Genomic DNA, 21725 nt, shown 5'->3' with positions numbered 1-21725 from the left:
TGAATTGTAGTGAATATTAGCATTCTGAAATTACTTGTAAAACAGTTTCTCATCTTGTAGAAAGTTGAGAACAAAATGGCAGTTAGTTTTGTTAATAACTCCCTAATCAGGTAGTTATTAACAAAAAATATGTTGTGACAGTTTTTTTTCTGGGGTAAAAAGGGGAAGATAAATTGGGGAGATATGTGATGGTGAATTAGCCTAGATAAGCTGTACTGAAAAAATTTGAAGGGTTTGGAGCAATTGCAGAATGGGAGGGAGTAGAACTTGAATGTCTGGAATGCAAGTTGAGCTGAAATGCTGCAGGAACAGAGGTGGAAAGGTTGCTTGTGTTGTTACATAAACCAAAGATAGTAGGTACTTGTCCATGGTCTTTCTAGATCTTTGCCTTGGGGAAACTATTGAACATTTGTATTATTTAACTTGTTTTCTTACAAAAGTGGTTTAAGATAGTGATTGTCTTTTTCTGTGTCCTTGTAAAGCCTTGACTGTGTTGGGCAGTAGTGACTCAGATGATGAAAAGTAGTTGACTCGTTGAGCTGCTTTAGCATGGATTCTTAGAGACCTTTCCTTTTGTTAGTGTTTTGGAATAAGTACATCACTAGTGGTCCGTGCTATGTTCCCCTAAATGGCAGGCCCTTGTTCCCAGACTTTGGAGGTGGTGAGACTTGCTGAGGACGTTCAGTGTGATCCTCACTGCTGTACATGTGGCTGAAAGAGCTGGTGGATGAGAGAGATTGTTTCTTTCCTGGCATGTGTAAGATTTGGAGAGGAAGAATAACTTATCCTGAAAAAATTTGTTCTCCAGGTATCTCTCTCTACCACGGTGGTAAGAGTGCTATTGCTTTTCAATGTTTTACCAACAGTAATGAGCACTAAAAGGTATAATGTATTTTTGCACAAAGGAGAGTGCAAAAAATAGAAGTGATGCTTCGGAGAAGCCATCCAGGCTCCTATATAACTGAAATATCACAGTGTTTCTAAAAATACCATACAGGTACTGTGACAATTCATTTTTAGAAATGTCTTTTAGACACTAAAAACAACTTTGGAATTTGCCTTCCATTTTTTTATGTTACAAAAGCTGAGCAGAGATAATGACTTGTCTAGTGAGGAGTTATGTCAAGAATAAATAAGCAATTGTGTTTGTTTGTCTGTATGTCTTTACAGATATTTATCAATATTTGTATCTAGACAAACAAAAGTTGGAATATTGTGTTTTGGAACATCATACAAAGTTCTAAATGAAGGCAATATTTAGGATAATGTACTGACATTCAGTAAACCTGAAGGCATCCAGGTTCTGTAGTCTTTTCAGAAGCTCAGCTGTGTCCATTAGGAAATTGGAGAGATTAGTTGATAGTTTTGCATAAGAAGTACTGCAATATTACAGCAGGACCTTCTTTCATGTCATTTGGAGCATTAATGATGAGTTAGTTTTTGGGTTTTGGTTTTTTGGGGTTTTTTTTCTGGTGGAGGCACTTAGAGAAGAGTAGGTTTGTTTGACTTCTGCAAGGTGGTTGCTTTGGTCTTTAGGATACTGGGAGCTGTTTTAAGTAAAGTTTTGTTTAATATATTTCTAGTAACTTGGCTTTAGGTCCATCTAGTAAGCTGCTCCTGAAGCGTGCTGATGCATACTATTTTCAAAGGATGTAAATATAAATGAGGGATGATTAATTAGTGATCACCCATGTTGATTTCCATGATCTTCTTAGATCAAAGTTTTATTCCAGCTTAGTGATACTGATACTAGGAGCTAGGGTGCTTTTGTCCAAAGAAATATCTCTGTGATTTCACTTTTGTTATGACAGATACTTTTACCTTAGCTTTCCTTCTGGTTTTTAAAGTAATTTTCCAGAATGCCATTTTCAGCAGGAAAGAGTGCTCTGGTTTTTACCTGCTTGAGGCTGTTCTTTTTCTTCATGTTTTCTGTCACTGTAGATTCATTAGCATTTCTTCCTGTCCTTAAAGGAGATTTTAGCATTCAGAAATAAAAACCAAAGCTGTATGATGTTAAATCAGCAGCTATTTGAAAGAACGCAAAACTGTTAAAGTTACCAGTACTTTTCCACAGGACAATCCCATTAGTGCAAGAAACCTACCTCACTTCTCAGCCCTCCCCGCCTCAAAAAAAAAACCCTGACCAGAAAACAACAAAAAGCCTCCACTCCAAAACCCTCTTGGCTTTTCGAGACCAGAGTACAAATCTGAGTGCTTTGTGGCTGTCTATACCTCATAAAAATCAAGGGTACAAACATCACTGTTTTCCTCTAAATATTGTGAATTCCAAAGTGTTTTCTGGTTCATGGAAGAGCTTTGGTTAGAATATTCTGATGGCTTATTTTGGAGAAGTTGACCTGTTCTGTGCTGTAACCTCCTTTGTTTTCTGTTCTATTTGCTCTCAGAATTTCTTTAGTTTTGTGAATCTGAGGATAAAGACAGGTTATTTCATAAATTTTTAACAATCCCTTATGTATTTCTGTACTTTGTTATCAGAGTTCTTCAGTGTCATTCATGGTTCTCGTTTTCTCTGAAGCTGTTGGAAGTTAAGTAGGTATTGAGTAAGTTCTGAACTTTTTTATCAGAATTGTTTAATTTAGTGTGCTTCCATATGTTGTCTTGGAACTTGAGGAAAAGTTACTCGTGCTCCTTTTATCCATTTAAACCAGATTTCATATTCATACATATTCTCTCAACATTCAGGTATCGGTTATATTTTTTTCAGTGTTTCAGTGACAAACAGAAGGTCTTGAAATCTAACTTGTATGCTTACGAAATTCCCAGTAATGAGGAAACATGGTAGCTGTGGGGCCAGTCAGTAGGCAAATAGTCAGCTGTATTTAGGGACCCAAAAGAAGGCACAGAACCTCTGTTGATGTACAGCACTAAGCTTTTGGGACACATTAGTCATTGTGAATTTATTAAGCCTTTGAACAAGGTATTCAGAGGTTTTTTATTTTAATTGTGAATGTCCAAGACAGTGACAAAGTTTCCTTTATCTTTGACGCTGACTTTGGTTTGCTTTAAGAAGCTTTGTTATTATTGCAAGTAACATAAGCTGTTTACTTGCTAGAAGAAAATATTTCTGTCTTGGGGTTATGTCCTTTTTAGGGTGGGAAACTTATAGGTTTCTTTGCTTCAATTAAAAAAACATGTCTATATTCTGAAACAGAGTAATGATGTGAACGACCTATGCCATTTATACTCTTGGATTTTATGCAGTCTTAGCCTATGCAGATCCAGTTCTTTGGTGCTATCCTAGTAATCCACTGTAAAGCATATGAAATAGGCTTAGAGTATCTGTCTTGTCTCTTCTGTTTCTTGAGCTACTTTTGAAAGTTTGTTTGGGAAACCTGCTCTGGTTAGGAAGACTGACAAATCAAGGACAGCCAATGGGCTGGATATGCACAGGTGAGGATAACTGGTGTGGCATGCTGGAAATACCAAGTTTTTCCATTTGCCTTTGTGTATTTGGAAGAACTAATTAAAATAGCAAAAGAATCAAAGATTTTAAGCTTCCCTGAAACAAAAGGAAGGGAATAAGTCCACAAGCATTTAAAGGGTTCAGTGCTGAAAAGAAAAAGATTAATTAAACCCCGATCTTGAAGTGAAGCCTGCATAGAACTGCTGCATCTTCTTGCAATCTTGCATGGAGGCTTCATAAATGTTTATTAAACAGTTTAGAAAGTAGACCTCAAAGTAGTGCATAACTTGAGTAGAGTCCTTGGGGTAGATCTTGAAAACACCTGCTTCATAGCAAAATGCTTTTCATGGAATAATTTTGTAGCAAAGGCAGTAACTTTAGTAAACTCTTTGAAATTTCAGAGAGTTGAATGATGACTGTATTAATAATCGAGCTTGTGGACCCTGTCCAGTTGAACACAGGGACCATGAATAGGAGCTTACTAACGAGATGTGGACGCTGTGTCAGACCTGAGCTGTGGTTGTGGTGCTGGTGGTGTGTGACTGGCTCGATTGAGTGTTCGTGACAGTAACTGGTGTCACAAACTACATTTCAAAGAGGCATGTGGAAGCATTTGCCCCAGTTTGCTTGCCAGGTGTGGTAGTATAACCTCGGTTGTAAGATGTGTGTTGTTCCTATTCAGAAAACATTCATGCAGTTATCTGGCATGAGGGTGTAAAATAAAACACAACTGGTTTCATTACGTTGCATTGCTGCAGCTCATCTAAGGTGGGAAATAGTTTTGACCTATTTATGTAGGCCTTGGACAATGCTGGAAACTTACAGTGTCACCAAACCAAAAGTGAGCACTGAGCAGCTCAGCGAGTAATAGATTTTTTACATTTTCAGTGGCTATTAAGGTGATAGTGTTGACAGCATATTATAACTTTCCTTCTTCACCAAAACCATTCCTCTGTTACCAAAAAGCAGGCTCCAGCCAAATGAAGGGAAGTCCTTATGTTACTGGCTAAGTATATGTGGCTCCCCAAAGTGCTCTTTCCTAGATTGTAAAGATTATAGCTTATATATCAAGCCAATTAAGAAGCATTTTGTAGCTTCACTTCAAATCTGATAAGCAATGGCTGAATTCTGTTGTATGAAATATGTATATATTTTATTTGGAAAAAGAATTTACTAGAAGAATGGCAGTGCTGAAATTTATATTTTTAGGTGATTGGTTTGGAATTTGTATTTTTTGGAGATTGTTTTATATGGTTATTTTCTTCATCTTGGAACATTCATTGTAGTCACAGCTTAGTCCTCTGATAAGGAAGAAGGCTGTTTGAGAGTTAGCACTGCTCTTTACAGGGGGTGATACACCAGAGTGTCTGCTCTGTCCTCTGCTGGAAGGTACTGTCATAGGGATATCAGAACAAAATCTCTGCTGCACCAATTCAGAGTTCACCATAGGCCTTCCTTCATTTTAAGTGTAAGCCCTTAAGGAGATATTTCTTAGCACTTAATGAGTGAAGCATTGTAAATACTTATGAAAACTGTGCATGAAATCTCTAGGAAATTTTTGTTAGATTTTACTTTTTCATGGGCACAGAAAATACATTTCCTTTGAGGCTAGGAACAGGAGATTCCCTTTCCTGCTATGGTCAGGAAATGTCAGAAATGCTGTCTAGACAGACAACAGCAGGCATTAGAGCTCGTGATCCCAGCATAGCTACCCTTTCAACTGGAACAAACTTGTGAGGAACTGAATTTGGGCTTAGGATCCTGTTTTGTAGGGGGTACTTATGTACTAATACCAGTTCACTATTTCCTGCCATTGCTGTTACAGATGTTTATGTAATTCACTTTCTGTTCTCTACTGCTTTTGTTCAAACTGTCATGATCGCAAGAAGGGGAGATTTTTTTGTAATTTTTTTTAAAGGAAAGAAGAAAATAGTAATTTATCACTAATTTTGAGCTGTAGGATTTTAGGCTCAACTTTTTTTTGAAATCTGCATTGCAGTCTTAATTCAAGACAGCGCTTCAAGTTTTGTCATTTTTATAAGACTTTAGAAACACGGAGAAGACTTGGAAATGAATGTGTGCACTAGTCTGCCTTACAGTGTAGAAAATTCAGAGATATTCGGAATAAGTCTATTGAGGAATTGTTTTTGGCTCCAGCACTGGCTTTGGTGTGGTTGTGTGTGATCTGCGGAGGTTGGGTGGCTGCAGCCGGCGCGGTGACCGAGGCGCTGCCTGCGGCTTACACTGGGTGTACTGCCTGTGTGTCCTCAGCGCCTGCGGGTGGAAATCATGAACTGCAGCGCTGCCCTGGCCTTAAAGTGTCCTTTAGTAGCAAACTGGTCAGTCTGCTAAATGTGGGGTTTGGGTCGTTTGGGGTTTTTTAAAAAGGGAACTGCCGGGCTGTTATGTTTCCATTAGTGTAAACTGAAATTGAGTGGCGTGCGGCGCTAGAGAATGCTGATAGGTGAGCACGTTGGGAGGGAGGCAGCTCCAGAGTAGCCAGAGAAGAGCACGGAGCAGTTTGCTGCCTTTGCGGTTATACAGAGGTTGCAGGAAGGACTGCTGGCTTTGAAACAGTGTTAAAGCTGGAAAGAAAATGGCTACCAGAAATTATTGTTGCTACAGTAAGAACAGGGCGTGATTATTAATGTGCTGCTTTAACTACTGTTAGAAATGTTGTGTGAGAGACTGCCTTGAAGTAAAAACGTCATTAAAGGGAACAGATATTTTAATCCATTTAGATATAATGGATGTCATCAGGCATTCTTGTTTTAGAATGACAGTGCTTAGTGGAGAAACTAATTTCTAGTAAATATCTTTTAAAACCTCACTACTGCCTTTTCTGCACTAAAAAAATTGCTTAATGGTTTTAAATTTTAATAATAAACATAATGTCCTTACAAAACAACTTGCAGGGAAAAAAAAAAACAGTAAAAAGATACTATTTCACAAAATATGTTCTATAGGGTAACATAATTCTGGCTTTCTAAAATTAAGCCCTGAGTGGTTTTTTTTGCATGCAGCACAGCTTTTTTTTTTTCTTAAGATTTTTTTTTTTTTGAGATTTAAATAAATATGCCCACCTAAATTCTGTTTGAAGATTTATAAATAAGGTTCAAGATATAAATAAGGGTCAGGTTATAGAGTGGAATCTACTAGGGAAACTGTATTGTACTTTGATAAGGATGTAAGTGTATGCATTGTGTCGTAAACTTCTTGCAGATTTTTGATTAATAGGTTGCAGTTACATTGAGGAATTTCAGAGTTATTTTATGTATTACATCAGGAGAGGGATAGGTCAAGTTCAGTGAATGTGTGAACAATAATTTCTATCAGGATTCCACAGGTGGCAGATTGAGGACAGGTATGGTCTGACAGTAAACTGTGTCTGCTCTTCTTCAAAGTCCCATATGTGTGATGTGTTGTATACCTAGGGAAGATCCCCTTTTTCTGTACTTCTTTCATCTTTTGGGGTTTTGGTTCTCTCTCGGACTTCTTTGACTGAAAAGGCACAGGATTCATTCAGTGAGAGGTGTGGCTGATAAACTGTTTAAAGTAATGTGTGCCAAATATGCATAAGATAAAACTTAGAAATTGTAGCGAAATGAGTAGTATGTGAAAACAGATGTTTAAACTGTATGTTGATACTGCTTAGTGGTACACTAAAGGGAATGCACTAATTTGATGGACACAATCTTAACTTAAACTTTTTTTACTTTTATGCTTAATTTTAATAAAACCTCCATGTTTTTATTAAAATTTCTGTAGTTCTGGAGACAGGAGAGGACAAGACTACAAATGTGTAACATCACTGTGCAGTTTAGTATTTTAAAAACAAACCTTGAAATATAAGAGGTTGCCTCAGATTGTTTCTAAAAGCTTCTTTTTTTGTTTAAGACACAAAATGCATTTTTTTTTTAATTAAGACTTTTGGTTCCTTAGAAAGCACTTGGGAGATCAAGCTTTCCTGGTTTGCATTTTCAATTACTTTTCAGCTGAGAAATGGGAGGTGCAAACTTGGACTAAAAATTTTTAAGGAGCCATAATCCAATTTCTTACGAGATAGGGAAGATTTTGTGTAAATATTTTCTGGAATGCTTTTTTGCAATGCTTATAGTCATAGGGTATGTCAGTGCATTTTGAAGTGCTCTGTGTAAAGCTTACATGATGATGTATGGTGAAGGAATGTGTATATATATATATCTTACTGGGCACAGAGTGATTGTATAACTGGAAGGGTAGAGGCAGTTCCTGTACAGGTAATGTATTGATGGGATTTTCCTGCCAGCATAATGAACAGAGGCATGTTCAGAGTCCAGGATGATGCCAAGGATGTGTACAGTGCCATTAGCAGTTTGGAGTGGAACAGAGAGATAATGTCATTCTGGGCTTTAAGCTTTCCCTGTTTGAGAAAAGCTGTTATATTTAAGGTACATATGTGCAGTAAATGAAAAGCTAGTTCATGTTGTCAAAATGAATAGGCTGAAGGGTAACTGAAAATGTATGGATGTGTATTATGCAGGTGGTAGATTGATCTGTAGAACGGGCAGAGAAATTATGAAGACATTGAATTATTTCTCTGTAGCTTATTGCTTATGGTAAATCTCACTGTGAAGAATGCCATTCAATTTAGCAGGGTATTGATGGACTGTAAACTTTTTAATATCAATGATACTTAGAATGTTGCATCCATCGTAGCTGAGGGGGGAGAAACTGCATTGATAAGTAACCTTCAAAAACAACATAGTAGTATTTTCTCTTAAGGTCTTAAAATTCTATATGTTTTCAGGACTTCCATCTTCAAAGTGATGCTTCAGTTTAGTGCTTTTATGATGCTTTCATTTGTGTGCTTATTGTTACGTATTTGCTTACTGGATAATGTATGCTCAAAGTCAATAGCTCTCAAACTGTTTGTTTCCCCTTGCTTCTCTGTAAACATCTTTGCAGCTTTATTGTGTGCCTGTTGTGTACATCTTTGAATGTTTGCATCTGATCTCTTGATTGATAGAGAGGAAAAACAGCCTTTTCGACCAATATGTTTTGGTAGTCCAAACTCCTCCTTCCTAGAATACTTTTTGCTGTGATGACTTTTCAATTTTATTTTTTTATGGTATGCACATTTTTCAAATAATAATTAAATCTCTCGTTTGACCTAATTGATGATATAAACAGAGGTTCCTTTTTTTCCATTCATGCTACTCTATGAGTCTACTTTTTTCCCTACTGTGATATTCCTATTAATGTTGCATTCAACTACTTGTAATCTTGTTTGGACTGAAACGGCTTCCCAGTCTGAGGTATGATCAGCTGTGTTCATTTCCTATGCTGTCACACGTTTCCTTGAAGTGCTTCACTGTCCCATATGGAGTGTTGTCAAAAAGCAAAACTTTCTACGAGTAGAAAAATAAGATATTTCAACATTTCCACGTGAAAGCCCTACCACAGCTTTGGGAACTGTGCGTGTGGCTTTTACTGTGATGAACAGACAGAGGAAAAACTGTAACTTCTTTGAACTGTTTTTCAGATAACTCTCAAAATGTAGCAGGAGATTCAAAATGCAAGAGGCAGTCTTCTCTCTTGCAGTTTCTTCCTTGCTTTTGTTCACTCACTGCAGATTCTTTGAAGTCAGGAGCATCTCCAGTAATGACTTAAATTTTGTCTCTTCATGTTATAAAGTGTTAAACTTTTGCTTAATTTAGTTTTGAGTAATTCAGACTCTAGTATAGTGCCTGTTCTTAAGTATTGCTCTACATTAACTATTTTAAGAAGAGTGATGATTATTTTTTTCTTTACAAATTTAATTTGGTAAATGGGATTGTGGCATATATAATTCAGTTGGTGAAACTACAGTTGGAATAGCACAGATTGAGAGGTTCTACAAATTCTCGAAAGGGATTAATTTTGTGGTTTTAGAAAAACCTCATGTTTAAATTCAAATGATTATTTAATCTACACTGGCTGTTAGTTCTAGATATTTGTGGCTACTGAATATAGATTAAGCTGTTTTTATACTTTTTAAATAGAAATCAAAGACAATCAAAGCTCCTTCTGCAAATAGAAAGCAGGAAACTATGTTTTGTACAGACAAGGTCATTGCTGACTACTTGTTTGGAAAATGGCAGTATAGGCTTGTACTTAAAGAGCTTTTCAGCTGTATCAACTGATGTAGGACTCTCATCAGCTAAGTTTTTGCCTTTTCAGTCGTCTGAAATTACTTCATCCCTGATACTGCGTGTACAATTTTGGCAGGAACTTCTGGCTTTCTTGTAATAGCCTTTTCTTAATAACCTCTGCTTTCTAGTGGCTATTTTTTCCTGCATTGATATTTAGGATTTTTAGATTTTTGTAAGAGTATAGATTTTTTTTCCAGAGCTGCAACAGATATTAGAATGAAATTTATACCACACCCCACACCCTGCATTTGAATTTAATACTGGGATGGTCATATCCTAATAAATGGAGCTGCCACTCTGGACTAACTAATCAAATTTTCTAAGCCATTAAGTCAAGTCTACAGTTGCAAGCCTTTTTGCTGTGTTTTGTCAAGCTGTTGGAATTGACTGTTTAGCCACAGTTCATATCAACAAAAGTAGTTTTTATAATATAGTTGTTCTAGTCTTTGTTTCTTCCTCTTTTTTTCTTCCCACACAGGCATAATCAGCTGTAGGGGCAAAACTGGTTTTGTGTTAAACAGCAGCACACAGCAAAACAAAACTAGTGGAATAAACCACCTAAGAAGCTTCCATGTGAATTTCATTCCTAGCTGCAGTCATTCCAGGAGAAGGTGGTAGTTAAAGCTGAGGGTGTCTTTTCCCAGATGGATATGGAAATGTCAGTTACGATGCAGATTGGTTATGAAATAAGGGCTGCATAGTAAACAAGTGGGTCAAAACTCTTGTTATGATTACAACAAACTTAAGTCGTTGTACACCTTTGCATTCCAGTGTTTCTTAACCTTTTTCCTCATAGAGGGAGGGGATGTGCTGTTAGGAGATACTTCATTATAGCAAGAGTTTTCAGTCCGTCTTTTTTTGGTTAGCATCACTGGGGGTGCATTTGTGATCTCTTTCATCTCTACCATTTCGGTTTTCTTCCACTTCCTGTTCACTGCCCAGATCAGAACAGGAAGCTGCTTGTCAGAAGCCTGACCATTTTCCAGCAGTCCTTTTTCCCTGCTGTGGTCCCCCTTCTCACTCTTTGAATATCGAGGCCTTCAGGTGAATGCTCTGTAACTACACTTCTTAGTCAGTTCTCTCACCCTTTTCATGCCCTCTTTTATTACCTGGTATGGGAGAGTGATTTTAATTCCCACTTCCTTTCCTGATAATGAGAATTAAGACAGGCAAATTGAAGCAAAAGCATTTATGATGTTGAAATCTTTGCCTTTTCCTAAGGAAATTTTTGAAGAACTACCTTTCTCGAATCTGATGGTAAAGAATGTCAGGCGCTCAGTTACTTCAAATGTCATCACCCTTGAAATTAATAGTAGGTGTTAGAGTTTGTAATGGAGTGAGAGAAGTCTTATTTGACAGCAGAAAGCCTTCGAGAGGAGATGTGAGTGCTGGTTAAGCACTGTACGTGGGTGGCTTTAAACAATCTCAATGCTATCAATGGTTTGGGCTAAGATCTGGTGTCCTGTGGGTTGTGTTGTCTTCATGAAGATGTTTGCATGACACTGCAGGTACTCCCATTGGGTGGAGCTTTGTGCATCAGAGGGTTTGAAATCCCAAAAAGGGGGGTTAATTCTGTAGGGCCCTTTGAAGTTGGTGCAGGGCTACAGTGACCAGCCCTTTGGTCCTTCAGCAGTTTACTTGCTAGTGATCTCTTTGTGAAACTTGTCACCTTTCCTTCAGCTGGACAATATCTAAATTATGATGGCCCATCTTCTCTTTTTCCTTCTTTTTCCCTCTGTGCCAGATGTAGAATAATCCCAGATTTATCCCCAGCTTGGTTTGTGAGCTCCCTGTGATCCAAAGAATAATGAAATGCAAGAGTACTTGCATTTAAGTTTTCTGCAAAGTGCACCTTGAAGTACATGTCCTCTAGATAAATTGGTAACATAAAATGGGAAGTCTTTCCCTATACTAAGTCAGTTGATGGATCCAAAGTAAAGTGTTCCTATTGAAGGGCTGTTACAGAGAGTGGTGGGTGGTGTGACACTGTACTGCTGTATCACCCCAGTGATCTGCAGTTGTCTGGGTTCAATCCTTCGGAAGATTCTGTCTGCACTTGAGTCACAAGCCATGAAATCTGTGCTGAGAACAGTTATTGCTAATGTTTCACTCATTGCAGAGTTTAGAAGATGTAGGTGTTGAGGCCATTTTGCACGGGAGCAGAGTCATTGTGGTTCTTAATTAAGGAAGTGTTAGATTGGGGTTGTCACTCCCCAGCCAAAGTGCACAGCCTTACTGAGATGTCTGGTTTAGTGCTCATCATCATGTTTGATCATGTAAAGTCATGACCATTGACTTCCTTTCTCATTTTATGGAAGGTGTTTTGGCTCTTTGTATATGGAGGCTGTTATTTTTGTGGGAATATAACTGTAGCTTTACATTTACTTTCTGTAACATACAGTAGAGCTCCACTGCAGTTTGAAAGTAACACTTCTGCTTCTCTAGGTGAATGAATATTACTTTAAAATCTGACCAAAGTATTATATTTTTTCTGTAATAAATCTTACTTGAGGAATGAGTATGTATATTGAATAACATTCATGCATAAAGCTACAGTTTAATATGATGCTTGGGACACAATCCTGGGGCTAGGAAAAGGAGGGAGCTCAAATACTTATCTTCTGTTGCTTTATATTATCCAGTCAGACTTTTTTGAAAAGTCTTCCCTTACTGTCTGTCTTTGTAATTTAGGCAAGGGGCTTTGAGACGGTTGCAGCTTGATTGGGGAACTGTGAATCAAAAAGCTGTGTGTGAATAAAATGAGATATGGGCGGTGTATGATGATAGTTATTTCATTCAGAGTCACTTCTGATGATGCCTAAACATTTAGTCTCGGTAAGAACAACCTACCCTTTTTGTAAAGCTCTGTGCAACTAGTTGTGTCTTCAATAGTAGACCCAGTTCTATAGAGGTACCATACCCTAATCCATTCTCGCTTTTGTGCAGCTTCAGTTGCTTTTGGAGTCTCTTCAGAATTTCCAAATAGGAAGTGAAAAATGACCTTGTGTAGTTGGTTCTAAAGATACATGAGCAAAACAAGTTCATCTGACATTGATCAGCTTTCATGCAGACAAATAAATTATAATTTTTAAGTGTGCCAGCTAACCTTAGAATCATAAACACAACTTTGCCTTAAAAAAGATGAGAAATTAGAAAGGTCCAGGCTTCAAGTCCTCCAACACTTATCTCAGATATGTTGAAAATTTTTGCTAAAAAATTTTTTTTTAAGCGTTCATTTGTAACAATTTCCTTTCTCTGTATCATTCCTTGTTCAGGGACCTTGAGATAGCTGACTTTGAAGGCACTAGCAGCAAATGCAGAGCTTTTTTTCCCATGCAACTTCTTTTCCCCTGTTCTGCCCACTTAGTTTAATAGCATGTGTATATTTGATACAACTTCTTGGTAGATTTTTAAAATTAATCTGGCAATAGCTATATTATTTGGAAATCACACGTGTTTGAGAGAAGACCACTGGCATGTTGATACTTTTACCCTGAGATCAGAAAGATAGAATACTTTTATGGCTGGGGATTTCTTACCTCCCTGCTTTGCTAATCCTGTCTCATAGCCTAGGACACAAGCAGAAAACAATGACAGCTGTACAGTAAGTTCTTGTTTTATTTTGCAGGTTTGTTTTAATGTGGAAGTGGATCTTACAGCGTAATGTAAATCAAACAAGCAAAGGTGAGTAGGAGTTTTGTGTTGGTGGATTTTTTCCCAAAAAATGCCGTTTGCATATACTGCTAAACCTGCAGAAAAATTATCAGTAAAAATTTTCTTGAACTTTGTATCTTGATTACTGTAATGTATGTGTATGTACTGTAATGGTGCAGTGTTACTTCTACAAAACCAAAAGAGGAACAAAAGATATTTTCCCCATTATTTAATATTATGATGATAATAATGTTTTTCTTCCATAAATTATTATAGTTTAAAAGCTGTCATGGTGTTTTGCTAGTTGTTGAGAGACAAAATTATGAGCGCTTTAAATAATTTTGTTCTCTACATGTTATCTACTTGGTTTCAAAGTACTGAAAATGTACTTTGCACTGTAAAAGCAGCATGTTAAACTTGCACTTAATATATTAATAAATAACTGCTTGAGAAATTTGACCAACTATCAGAATAGCATTTCAAGTTTTAAACAATGAAATTCTGTTGGAATTTTCTCCTCTCTTCCTGTCTTTAGGAACCCATTTGCAAGCTATTTGAAATACAAAGGTTATGGAGATTCACTGCTGGTAGAACTTAAGTGTTCATTTGCAATTGCAAAGTGTCCATCTAGGAAAAATTTCCTGTAACTGGCATTTTCCTCCTTCCTCCCACCCCTTTCTCTGTTATTTTGAGAAAAAGAATTAAGAAGCTTATCTTTTTCTCTTCCATTTACTTGCTACTTCAGGGATAATTTGAACTATAAAATTAATCTTGTCTCCATATAATTGTGTGAAACATATGACAATGAGCTTTAATCCGTTTTAGCTTGAGTCTTTCAAGAGAATCTTTAGGTAAGACCCCACAGTTCAGTAAGTTCTCTACTTTGGAGACATGGCATGATGGACTCTCAACTACAGAGACCTGTGCAACAAACCAAAGCTGTCTCCTCAGGTTTCCTGCGTGCTGTTTGACTTACGTGCCATCTCAGAATGTAGCTGCTTGCAGTGACTTGATATTTTGAAGAGGTGAGAGGGAGATCCCATTTGCTTAAATGAGTTTGTTCCTCAATTCCAAGCTCCAATTATTATGTAGACTTAATATTGCTTGGAAATTGTAGTATGTACATATTAAAATAGACATGAACTGCTTTGTTCATATCTTCTGTTCCACTAAGACTTCTTCAGAGCTGTTGCTGTCAACTTTAAAATACTGATTATAGAAGAGTGCTTTGTGGGGAATTTAAAATAACTCTTCTATGGAGTGTTGATCTTTTGTATAATGTATAACTGATTCAGGACTTTGATTATGAATTGTCTTCTGAACTGTGAACGATTAAAAATAAGCTCTACTGCTGTGTTATGCATATACTTACGTGTAGAAGATGTTTACTGCCTTAGCCTGACTTTGCTGGTTTCTGAAATGCTGCTTTGAGAAAAGAAATGAATGTAACTCTGCAAAAGGAAATACTTCATCTAAGGATGAGTGTAAAACAAGAATTATGGCTAGAAAAGGGACTTGAATTGACAGTAAAATTAAATAAAATTCAATTCAGTAAACTGTTCCTTGTGCCTTCTAAAAAATTCAATTCAGTAAACTGTTCCTTGTGCCTTCTAATGCTTTCAGTACTTAAAGCTTGCCATTTATGCTGTTTCTTCTTAATTTGTGTGGTTATCTAATTACTCGTTTAAATACAGAAAATTAATTGAAAAGTCTGATGTGTAAATAACTGAGTGCAGTTTTAAGCATGAAGTCTTCTGAAGGAAACTGAAGACCTTTCATCTTAATGGTGGTTATCTGTATTTAGTAGGAAAAAGCTGGTCTCTGAGGAGAATGCCTGTAGGATTGCATTCACAGCAAGAGGACAGAAAAACCTGTAAAAGAATAAGTGGAAACAGTGTTAGGATGTTTGATCAGTATTGCTGTTGCTTGGAGGAGATCTTGAGGTTCCCAGAGTTCAGTAAAAATGACAACTGAGTAGTCAATAAATCAATGAAATTATTGTGCTCTCTTAGGGAGCAGAACAAAACCCAGATCCAGTTCTGTGAATTTGTGGTGTACCATGGCTGCATTGCATTGCAACGTGTATTGCTTCTTCTAGTCAGGTGCCTGAAAAACTACATAGAAGAGCTGAAGAAGGTTCAGAGAGGGGCAGCAGGGATGACTGAAAGAGTTTATTTTCAAGAACAACCTGCAGTTCCTAGCTGCCTCTGTCTTCAGTCTCCACTCATGAGTGTAGTAGCTGCAGCATCTCAGACTTCTAAACAGTAATTTTCACTCTCACAGCTCAGTGCAGACTTGCCTTCTTGTGTAAGCTTCTGTCTTTTAAAGCAATAGCTGAAAATGTGATTTAGTTATTTGCTCAAGCATTTTTCTTGTACACTTGACCGTAATGCATTTCCTGATGACTCTGCTAGTGTGCTTTCCATGTAGGGTTTGAGTTTTGTTTTGTTTGTTTTTGTAAAGGTTTTGGAGTTTTGTTCTTACAATTTCAAATCATTCACATTCCTAAGGCAAATATAAAATACATCATATTGTGACTTTTGTAAATAAATAAAGAAATCTGTTACTAGTTAAAAACACACAGGTATAAGATACTGTTTACAAACAGTGAGTGTGCTTTATTGGGGTAACCAATATTTGTTAGTATTTGTTCTTAAAATGTCTGATTTAAAGACTGCATTTCTGAACTCCACAGGAGAATCGGTCTTGTTTTAAATACAGGAAAAAGTTAGGAAAAAGTCAACTTGTTCTCAGTGTGTTAAAAGTGCAATGGGCCACATTTCCATGTAGCAGGATAGGTTGCAGAAGTTGCATGCTTGTGCTGAATTTCCCTGTAATTAAGTGTGTACAGTGAAGTGAGGTCATATTTTAAGCTTTTTAGATACCAGGCAAAGCAAACTAGCTTCCAGAAACTGCCTTTAATGTATTTAGTATTGCTTTACCTAAAAGTAGAAGGGTGTAATTAGTGAATAGTGCCATGAATGCTGAAGAAGGATAGGATATATACAGAATTCTGCACAGGCTAAATTTTAGTATGTGGAATTTTTGTTTCCTTGGCTCAGAGAGGATGTCATATAATTTTATCTTGTTCATATTATCCTGGTAGCATGAAGTTGAGTTTTCTGCCATTAATCACTTCTGGTGATGACGTTTTTGTTTTAAATTAAAAAAATAAAGAAACAAACACCAAGAAAAACTCAGGCTGACCTGAGTTTTTCTTCTCACTTGTTTTTCTGGTCATGTGTGGTGTTATAAAGGTTTGAGTCCTTTAAAAGCTCTGATTTTGTATTTTCTTCAGCAGGTGCAATCACCTTCTCCAGGTCAACAGAATTTTTTTGTTCTTAATCTGAAAATGCACAAGATGGCTTTTTTGGCCTTGCCTGGTACTGCTACTTAGAATCTTACTGGCTTTTTAATCCTTGGTAACTGAAAGAATGTAGGATGAGAGGCAGTTTGTTGATAAGGAGGAGTGAATATCACTAATGTATTTCATTACTCCAAGGTTCTGAATTAAATTAGTAAAAGCAGAGTGTTTGTTTCAGCTAGTGTTTTTATAATTTGCAAAGATGCCATGCTTTAAAAGTTGAAAAATCTGTTTACATTAGCAGGAGATACAGTCTGAACATTTGTGATTACATTAAGGTTTGTACAGCAAGTGGTTATCAGCCAAAAAAGCAAAAATCATGAGAAACTGCTAGATATGTTTCAGGTCATGCTGGATAAAAAGAATGACAACTTTTATTCAATATAACAGTAAATAAGGTCAGAATTGTTCTGAAGTTGAAAGATGCGTTGTGTTAATTGGGTTAAAGTATTCTTAATATAATTTTTAAGAAAGTTGACACTTCACAACTAGTTCATGCAGGTAACCAACAATATTGTTTAATTAACTTGTGAAATATTCCTGTAAAAATAGTCAAATATATCTGATTTCTAAAAATTCCTTTCAGTCTGATTGTGATCTTTACATACTAATGAATGTAGATTGAGTGGATAGCTTATCCAGAAAAAAAGCTGGATATTTATACCTTATGAGGTCTTTTATGTCAGTTACAAAATTCTCTTTTTTTTCCCTGCAATCATGAAAATAAGACCTCTCTGGTGATATAGTTGTAATCATTGGGAATTTGCATAACGTTATATAAAACACCTAATTGTTTTATTGCTATATATTGGATTTGTATTGGAAAAAAGGTTTCTTTACCCAACTGCTTATGAGTGGTGTCTGAACAAAAGGACCGAATTGTTGGAAAAACCTTTGTTTTACATTGAAGATAGGGTTTAGATTTTGATATTTGGACTCTGCTTTGATTAATTTTTAAATGTCTTGTGCTAGCAGAGCGTTGCTCATATTTGGCAGCTGCAGGAACGTTTTTCAGTTCTGTGTGCTCTGCACATGGGGAATAACTCAATCTGCAAATCCAAATTTCACCACCACTTGGTGGCAGTACCTGGCTTCGAAAGGACTTGTCTCTGAGCAGATGCGGTGTCTCATCCCGTAAAACTGTAGGTTAAGGAGGAGTAGATTAGTTTTTAAATTTCTGAAAGTTAGTTATGTGTTTTAGAAATGAAAATACTTTTTATTTAACCCACTGGAAGGATTTGCATTTGTATGTCTCTATGGAAAATCTAGCTATCGTGTCTAATTCGCAGTTTAAGAGTAGTGCTTGTGTTAATAGTATTCTCAGAAGATGTGTTTAATGTTCCCCAGTTGATTTATTTTAGCATTTACTTCTAACATTTTGCTTCAGTTGAGTAGTTTAGTTCAAGTAATTTTAGAATATAAAATTTGCTTCATGGTAGAATTCTTTATAGTGCTGCATTCTGCAGTTTAATAGATGACTGTCAAAGCTTCTTTTTTGCCTCATGAAATGTTCTCTACATTTTTACTTTTTTTTATTTATTAATGTAGATTTTGGGAAAAGATTCCCCAGTGGATTTTTCTGTCAACAAAGCTAGTGAAAGTTTGTGCCCTTACCCATAGTTGTCACCTCTCGACTGCCGATTCAGCGGTGTTTGGATCCCAGCCTTTAGAACTGGATCATGAAATGGTTGATAAAGTGTGAAAGGAGGAACCTGGGAGAGTGGAAGAAGACAGCAATTATTTAAACTGGCTTTGCTGCATAGAAAAGTGTAATTCCAATACAGTATATGATGCCATGTTGAAAATACTTCTCTGCTAGCCAGAATCTTCTGCAATGGTCAGCAGGTTCTTTAATTTTAGGATAATGCCCCATGTAAGGACACTATTGGTGATCTTAAACTCTGGAAGAGTGTGGATACTTTCCTAAACATGGTGTCTCTGTGAAATGTCTCACTTAGTGTGACTGGAGAGGAACATTGCTGGTGGCAGTGGGTTCTGTAGGGAGGAAATACTTTTACTGTATTGCCTGGAGAGCCAACACTGAGAAGCCTCTCTTGAGGTGTGGCACGGCACATCAAGAAGGTATTTAAGTATATGGTAGTGAAGAAGAGGGATTCATCCTGTGTAATACCTAGTTCCTTTTGAAAAGCACCTGCCCATGAAACTGTCTTAAACTGCTGCAAGAGCAGTTAAAACCATAGAAGTATTTTCTATAGTGATACATGTGGTTCTTGCCACACTTAAATTGTGCTGTCATTTATTATTATTGATTTCAGTATTGAATTTTAGCATGATGCCTCCCATTGTGACAAACTGGTTATTTCCCCAAGCAAATCAATACTAGAGGAGTAAGATTAAGAGTGGTTGGTGGCAATAATGGAATTCTATTTTGTGATTTCTAATTGTATGATGGTTGTTGTTAAGTTTTGTTCAGTTTCCTTTCACATGAGATGTTAATACATCATTCTTAGATGTTTTAGACTAGAAATCAAGTTTCTGAAATTTTGACATTTTTAAGGAAGTTTTGGTTTACTTACTGTTTGTGACAGAGCTTTTGAAGACATTGCATTAGGAACTAAGTTTAAGGAAGATAACTTTCTGAAAAAGTGTGCTTTGGGTTGATCTTCCCAATTATAATCTTACTGAGAAGATGAGCTGCTTTTGTCATGGCTGCTCTATAACTGAGAATTTCTCTATGTTCTTTTTCCACAGATACTTGACAACTCAGTGAACTTTCTAACAGTATTTAAAAAAAGGTTATACTGTGGGTGGCAGTAACTTTGTATTTATTTAGGTATAATACAAATGTTGTATTGATTATATTTCATACTGCTTTAAAAAATTTTAGTATGGCAGTCTAGTTAGCTATGAGAGTTTTCCAGTATTCGTATTGTTACATGAACAGCTGTGGATTTGAATTGTATTGAAGATAACTAGTTTTGAATGGAACTCTTCATGTTGTAGTTAGATTAATAACCGTGGACTGTGTGTAAAGTTGGGGGGGGGGGGCGAGTACTCATGGTATTAGGCATATTAAACAAGCTGTCTTTTCACTACGAAATTTTGAAAAAATGCAGAAGTGTTCATTTGTAGATTTCAAAGCTAAGTAAGGCAGTCTACAAATAGTGTTTCTGCTGTGGAGAAGGAAATGTATTTTCAACAGCTTAATTTGCAAACACAAATAGAAGCTGAGGGAAGGCAAGGTGAGTCACTGACTCACCTCTAGTTGTCAGGCTTTGTGGTTTTATTTCCATTTGAAGGGTGGAGTGGGATAGCTTTTTAAAAAAAAATAAACTGGAAAACAAGTAATAGGTATTCTTCTAATGATCAAAGTATCATGATTTTACTGATTTGGGCCATTAATATTGCTAGGTAACACCCAAAGCTCCAGAGGCATAAACTCTGTGCATTACTATATGGAGGAGGCAAAAATATTGTGCAGCTGAATTTTAAGGTTGTTCTTTTTCTCTCAAGATGTGGCTGGTTTGTGCTGGTGCACTACCAGTTCCTCTCTTACTCTGTACAAACCTTCATGTTCCAGAGGTTCTTAAACCTTTCTCTTTTGACAGAAGTTCTGTGCTTGATATTTGCCATGATTAAGGTTTTAAAGCAAAGACTGATGGGGCAAAATGGAAGGAGATGCTTTTTTAGTCCTGTACCATGATGTACTTAAACTCTCTCTGGTCTTCTGTTTGTTGCCCAAAAAATCTGTGACTTTGGTTCCATCACCTTTGATACAGTCTTGTCACTTGAGAAAGCTTTATTGCAGGAGCACTTGTGGAAAAATGGAAGGTTATGTTAGTTTTCTCTATTTACATAATGAAGTCTCAAAGAAAAATCTAAATGGGAGCAGTGCAAACCTGAAGCACCTTTCCTGTCTTGAATATTTGAACAATCCCTTGAGTGTCCTGGTTATTCACACATCTGCTTAAAGGACTTGACTTATGAGGAGTTATTTAGCACAGGACAAGTACGTTTTTGCCTTGTTACAGCACTGCTGAAAGACACTCTATTTCTTCAGTTTCTTTAACTAGGCTGATTAAATTCAAACCATTTAGGAGATGGCTTCTAAGTTTCTGTGCTGCTTAATAGTCGCTCTGTGCTTTTAGCTCGTTGGCTCATATTTATGAATTTAGTGAGAAACTTGATATCAGAATGCATAAAGGCACTTCATGCTTTTCACAAACTCAGCCAAATTCTTTTGTCTTAATTTTTCAGCTCCAGTGCGCTTTCAGGTTTATTGTAAGTCCCTGTGAAATGACACTGAGCTTGCACTGAGGTGTAAGCTTTACTGAACTAGCATTGCATGAAGGCAGTGCTCCTAATTTGGTGTGAGACCCCACTGCGTCCTAAAGGTTGTAGTTATGAAATGAGGACTTGGAAAGGTCATAAACCTACTGGTAATAAATACAATTAAAAATGTACATAGAGCAATGGATTTAAGTACATTCCTATCAAAAAGAATTATTAATGAACAGAAAGTGGACAGCATAGATCTGATGGCAGGAAGGTTGCATCTAATCTGAATTACTGAGTGACCTAGGAAGCCTGCTTGGAGGGATTACCAAATAATTATGTTAATATGCAATTATCACCTCAATTCTTCTGTAGTAACCTGAAGATGTAGTGTAGTAAGGGTGTTATAGCAAGTGCTGATAGTTTGCAAAAATACTGATGTTCAAGATTTTTTAAGACAATAAGATTAGCTTAAGGCATTTAAATTATGATCTGTCAGCTTGAAGATAGATCTGACCTTACACTTTTAATGCTTAGACTGTCTGGCCACAGGCAGTCATATCTGCAGAACACATTATGATTTTTAAAACTGATACTTTATAAATAAAAACAGTATTTAAAATTAGGTAGATTTTGAATCAATTAATAGTGGAGTGTGGCTTAGCTGAATAAATAATTGGTTTCTTTCTACTTTTGAATATTAAGTAATTTCTGTATAGTAAATAACATAGCACGTAAACCAAGAATAACGCTGTTAAGTGCATTGCAGTTGTTCTAGGCTTAACTGAAATAATTGAATTGAACTGAATAATTGAATTTAAATAATTGAATTCGACCTAGCCTTTAGATGAAGTGTTTTTCAAAGGTAGGAGCT

At 36.6% G+C, this 21725-nt stretch overlaps 1 protein-coding gene across 13 annotated transcripts in view; it reads left to right on the top strand.

Annotated features, from left to right (window-relative positions):
• The window catches only part of ZNF644 (zinc finger protein 644), a 75762-nt gene that overhangs the window by 34432 nt on the left and 19605 nt on the right, over positions 1-21725 (top strand). For 12 of the 13 annotated variants that reach the window (XM_041421853.1, XM_041421855.1, XM_041421852.1 and 9 more), the window contains exon 2: positions 13226-13281. The gene's annotated coding sequence lies outside the window, so the exon portion shown is untranslated. Of the gene's footprint in view, positions 1-13225; positions 13282-14202; positions 14277-21725 lie in introns of all 13 variants that reach the window. The other variant, XM_041421857.1, reaches the window with a different exon arrangement.

The sequence above is a fragment of the Onychostruthus taczanowskii genome, unplaced genomic scaffold (assembly GCF_017590055.1).
Source record: "Onychostruthus taczanowskii isolate IOZ18803 unplaced genomic scaffold, ASM1759005v1 scaffold7, whole genome shotgun sequence".
Taxonomy (NCBI): Eukaryota; Metazoa; Chordata; class Aves; order Passeriformes; family Passeridae; genus Onychostruthus; species Onychostruthus taczanowskii.
This window is presented reverse-complemented; position numbering and strand designations above follow the sequence as displayed.